General features: G+C 42.0%; 1 long non-coding RNA gene across 1 annotated transcript; it reads left to right on the forward strand.

Annotated features, from left to right (window-relative positions):
- Positions 1–864: 864 nt before the first annotated feature.
- On the forward strand, positions 865–5,237 carry LOC120507804. The gene is made up of 2 exons (XR_005628853.1): positions 865–1,016; positions 3,277–5,237. It is a non-coding gene; the product is annotated as an uncharacterized LOC120507804 (long non-coding RNA).
- The last annotated feature ends 584 nt before the right edge of the window (positions 5,238–5,821 follow it).

The raw sequence follows: 5,821 nt of genomic DNA on the forward strand, positions 1-5,821 counted from the left end.
AAAACAATCCTGGTTCTGAAAGAAGACTGGATGTTTTCAGATTTTCAGACTAAATCAGAAAGAGACCAAATTTTGTGTCAAAACATGTAAAAATATGACTGTTCAGATTTAAATGTCAAAAATAAATATTGTGTCAGTTTGTGAAGAACTGAGCACAAAGCAGCAGCAAAATGTGAAAGTCTTATCATGAAACACATAAATATTCCTTCTTACCCAGCTACACAGATGCTACTGCACAGCAACAGATCCCATGAATGTGCATGGGAGAATGCCATCAGCAGGAGGCTTGATCTTTAAATATTAGAAATACCTAAAATGCCAGAGTGAAAGCATAAAGGGCAAAGAGATTTAGTAAATCATGCTGATTCCAGTTCTGCCTGAAAAGGTTTTAACATCACCTGCAAAGTATCCAGAGGAGTAATTATTTCTCTTTTAAGTGAACAAACAAAACTTCGAGCAGCCCATTGCTGTTTGTTTCTGTTGGGTGCTGGTTTGTGCTGCGATTCCCATCCCGTGCCCAGCACGCAGCAATGAGGTTAAATTGGTTTGGATGATATCAGCTATATGTAATTAAACCAGCAGCCCGTGGCTGGGCCTTTCTGTGCCCATGTTAGGTGTTAAATTAAGGTCTGATTAAGAGTGTGCTGCTGCAGTGAAGGTCAAGGACTAAAGATCACAAGCTTTGTTTCATCTAATAACAATAAAGACTGTCTGGCTGCCAAATACCACAACAGCCCTTGTTCTGCTATCAGACTGCTGTCCAGCTAGAGGGATCTGATTTCACTGGTATCCCTTTTTAAACCCCACTTCTAAGAGGGTTTGTAGCTATTTCATCTGTATTAAGCAGCACTGTGTTACCCGAGGCTATACAGTGCATTCTATATGATCAAAGCAGAAATGCAGCGGCTTCTGACGAAGAGTTATCGTGGCTGAGGGGAACAAAATATCAAGGAAGGAGAAAAAAAGATACAGAGCTACAAAATACCAGGTCATGCCACCAAAGTAAACACCCACAGGTAAGTTCAGAGCAGGAGACCACACAATGGTGGGAACTGTGCACGTGTGTTTGCTTGGAACAAATCACAGGCTTGTCCCACCAGCAGCCAGCAGGAGAGATGTGTCAGACAGGACAGAGGGGAGATAAAAGCAGAGTGGTGAAGAGAAAAGCCAGCAACTTATTTGTAGGATAAAGACAGGAATTGGTGCAGAAGGGCTTCTCCCTGCACAAGTGTTTTCCACTAAGACAGGTCAGGAGGCATTAGCAGAGCAGTTATCTGTTAGGAAAGAACAAAATTCCTAACAGCCCAACAAAGTCTGCTCCCAGAAGATGCCCATATCCTTCTGCAGTGAGTACAGGGTGCTGGGATTTGTTAGGTTCCTGAAAAGGAGGGTGGAGCAGAGTAAGAAACCATATGGCCCCAAAATAATCTCTCACAGACACATCCTATTCCATACTTGGGGTCCAATTTCAGAGCAGATACTGATTCATTTTTCAAGAGTCATCTGAAGTGTCTTTCATGTGCTCCTAGTACTTCACAGACTATTAATAGAGCAGTGTCATACCTGGAAGGACAATTTTGGTGCTCTGCAAGGCTGCACACAGAAAACTCCTCACAGGGACACACAAACCAGTGTTTGGTCAGTTCTTTGTGAATTGCTTGATATGTGTGATCAAAAAAGTTCCTTGAGGAGTCTTGATGCTTTGCATTTCAGGGTTGGAGTTTGTTTCCTGACAAGCTCTGAGCAAACACCTAAATATTCAATCAATGATCCAGCTCAGCATGGATCAGCTTCCAACTCCTTGCTGCTGCTGCTGAGCTACAGATCCTGCAGAGCAGACTTTGCTTTGGGAGCTCCCAGGCTTCCTGGAATCTGGGTTGCATCAGAAGTACAGTGAACACCACAAAACAGCCAGGTGTGAAAAAATGACTTCTCCAGAACAAAAGAAATATGTTCACCACTGGGAGCCAATGCCTGAACTGGAAAGCAGCACTTTACTGAATTAGGAAATTCCTGTACACCTCATTTCTCACCTATTTGTGAAAATACAATGAATCGTGTGCTAGTCCCACTTGAGTCCAATTTTCTAATGATAACAAGAAACTTTTTCTGTCACCACTTAAATTTGAGAACACCAAACCTAAAAATATTCCAGTCAAAGTCAACGGTTTGGTTCACTTCCTGATCATTCTTTCTCCTGAATTTTGCAAGCCAAGATTGTATGCTGAGAACCACAGTTTTATTGCCATGTTAGAGATGGTGGTGAAAACTTCTAAACACAAAGGTTTAACACTGAGGATATATATCCATTTCATCTGGGTGACAGAGCTGAGAAGTCCTGATTAACTGCTGCAAGTCAAAGGAAGCTGCTTTTGGAAGTGACCATTCATTTTAACAATCAAACCACTGCTGCTAAGGTACATTTCAGAGATTTAAATTGAAGCACTTCAGCCTGGATCCAAATTACATCAAAGTTCAGTCCAGGTAGCAAGTCAGAGCTCAGCCCCTTGCTGGAGCAGCATGGCAGCATCATGTCCTTACACCTGGGACTCCCCAGGGTGAGTTCCAGGGACTCTGTCACCAGCAAGTGGCCCAGGGATGGCTCTCACCACCAAGAGGGAGTGAATCAGGATCCTGCTCCTGCCTCTGGGGCTGTTGAGAGAAGGATTGCTTTTGAAAACTTTCCAGTCTTGTCCTGGGGAGCTGCATGACGTGATCTCAGTATCTGCACCAGTCCCTGAGCTGCACTTGAGCTCCTATAAGAGGGATTGTTGTACATATTATGGTAATGTCATTTATTTATTTTACACAACTGGAAAATTTAAGGGCAACCACTTCACTTCTGTGCTGTGTAGATTAGAGTGTTCACAGTAACACCTGCTTACTGAACAGACAGCAAAAAAAGCCCTTATATTCCTTCTTTATTGCAATTTATTATTATAGCTTGAATGGTTCCTAGTGACTTCCTAAGATTAATGTTAATATTCTAATCGGAGTCTCCCCTCTGGAGTTTTATTGTGGATTTTGAACATTCATTTCATTTAACATACACATGGGACCAAGTCTGGTGGTTCCAAAAATATTTGTAGTTGGAAATCACAGTGATTTTGTGTTAGGCTTGGTGCCAAAGAAATCACAAATCAGAAGTCTGTTATGGAGTAGTTCTAATTTCTTGGCATCAAAATTCCTCTTTATGTATGTGCATAGTGTGATGTTTTCCTGGGCTGTAGGGCACTAACAATTAACTGAGAAATGCACTGCTTATCTATTTTTCAGGGTTTCTGGTGGAACTAGAGAGCTTGTCTAGCCAGCTGGGGATTCACAGGGATTTTATGGACTTCCTGTGTGAGCTGGAGCCTGCCTGTTGGATATGCATCACTCTCTATCACAGCTGGTGTTTTCAACCAAAAGTGTGGAGTAGAAATTTCATCCCTGATTTTTTTTGGCTGGATTGATTGTTTAGTCTAGGAACTCTCAAGGAGACTTTCTAGGTGCTGGAATTCCTCTTATTCTTCAGTCAGCAGTTGATGCTGTGTGGTGAACATCAGAATCTAGATTCACATCTTAGTGAGCAAAGATTTATGTTCCTCCTAACGCTCCCTGACGTTAATGAGTATTACAGACATGCATCCCCATGGATTAAGCTGAGAACATACCCCAGAGTGTGTGTGGAGTTTGTCATTAGGCTATCAGACTATTAAAACCAACAGAGACATTCCAAGGGTAAGAAAGCAATTGGATCCCTTCCCTCCTCTCTGCTGGAGCACATTTGAGAGATACACTTTAAATCTTCTCGTATTTCCAGCCCTCTCACAAGTCCTGCACTCATTTTTGGTTGTTAATGACTTCAAAGAAGAATTGATTGCCACTTTTAAGGCACTTCTCATAACAACATTATGGGGAGTTTGTTGCTGGAAAGGAATATTTCTGTAGCATTACAGTGGTCTCTAATGAAGGAATTTCCTTGTGGCTGGGGGAGACAAGGGAGGATTTTTCCTCAGCTGGCTGTTTCAGGGATGGCATCAATACAATGGGATGATCTGTACACTCCTTAGCTGGGGAATGTGACTCCTTAAAGAAGGACTGTGGATCCTGGGATGTGCTCCCTGAGAGCAGAGCAGCAGCCACCAAAGGGACCAAAGGCTCTGCTGCAGCACAGAGATCCATGTGCAGGTCCTTGCTCTCCCCTGCCCAGGGCTCCAGGTTTTAAAGATATTTTGGGTGCCACACAGCTAGCTCTATTATCTGGACAGCCTGGGGACAATTAAATAAACAAATAAACCAGACACAAAACATAGACTCCAGGATGTAAATTCAGTCTCCCCCAAAGCCACGTGTAAAACTGACCTGTGGGAAAGAGTCAGTGCAGAATCACCACATCCCTCAACCCCATGATCTACCTGCAACAAACAACTTTGGAGCCAGGATTCTTGGATTTTCTTCCCAATATCCCAACCATAGGGCAGACACAATTACTGTGTGTCTGGTTGACTGGAATTTTCTGGGTTGACTCTTGGCACACATGAGGTTTATTAGCCCTGTGTAATCCTGCCTATACCAGCACACTGAAAGATGGAAATAAAAACTTCATGTTTTCCCTCAGAGCCACTTGAGACCTTTTGGAGAAAATTTTCATAGGAGAATTCTAATTTAGCTAATTTGAAAGCACTGGCTCCTGGATCAGTTGCTCCCCTGGAAACAAACCCATTGCTCCCTCAGTAAAAGGAATAAAACAATACTAACAGAGATTTCTAAAATACTTTGAGATCTGTGAATATAAAGGGCTGTCTGTAAAGTGTTTAGAAAACTTCAAAAAAAAAAGGTGCTACATAAATGCATATTTATTGCAGTGCTGACATTCTTGTGGCAGCTCTGAATGCAGAATCAAAAGCAGAGGGGGCAGAATGTAAGTCAGAATAAGAAACTGTCAGCCTTTAGCCTCTATCTTAAACTACTTTGAAATGTTGCAGACATTCAGAGAATCTAGTTTGCCACTATTGTGTGTCCTACAGTAATTACACCAATCTGGAATATAAATTTTCCTTCCCCCTTCTGAGAGAAGGCAAAGCTCTTTGAGATACACACAAATGGGGCTCTAATCCCACAAACTTTAATGCCTGTACCTAATGTCAGGCAGCAGAGCTGTCCCACTGATTTCAGTGGCTGTGCTCAGATGCATGTGTGGAAACGTTTGTGTGATTAGAAGTTAATCATAATAAATGCCAGTTCATAAGAGATCCCTGTGTAAACAATCTATTTCTGCATGCAAGTGATGATTTTATTGCTGTTCTGTAATTCTGTGTAGAGGCTTTGTGAAGAAGTCTTATATTTTCTAAAGCACTAGAATATTTCTGATAGTGTTTTTCATTGCTAGCTCTTTGGGGGCTAATTAAGAGAAATATCTGTTAAATTTATTCATTGCTTGGTTCCTTGAAAGCAAGAGGCACCTGGCGTAAACATTAAAAAGAGAATCAGGCAGCAGCCAGACCTCATCATATATTAGATGCATTAGGACACTTTATTTATAAATATGAAATCGGTTTTAATGACTTCAAAAGGAGGAAATGCCAGGAAGAGCATAATACAAGCAAGCTTAGTAAAACTGTCATGAAGATGCCTAAACCCACAAAAAATCTAGAAACTGTACCTACTCCCCCTTCTCCTCTCAAATAGGAAGTGGCAATTCCAGCTGCAACTGGCAAAAATGCACATGAAGAGCTGCAGCACTAACCAGGAGAAGCAGCAGATGAGATGGAGCACCCAAGTGCCTGTCTGCAGGGGAAGTGCCATCAGTGGAGATCACAAATAGCTCATTTCCACT

The sequence above is a fragment of the Passer montanus genome, unplaced genomic scaffold (assembly GCF_014805655.1).
Source record: "Passer montanus isolate IOZ18808 unplaced genomic scaffold, ASM1480565v1 scaffold44, whole genome shotgun sequence".
NCBI lineage: Eukaryota > Metazoa > Chordata > Aves > Passeriformes > Passeridae > Passer > Passer montanus.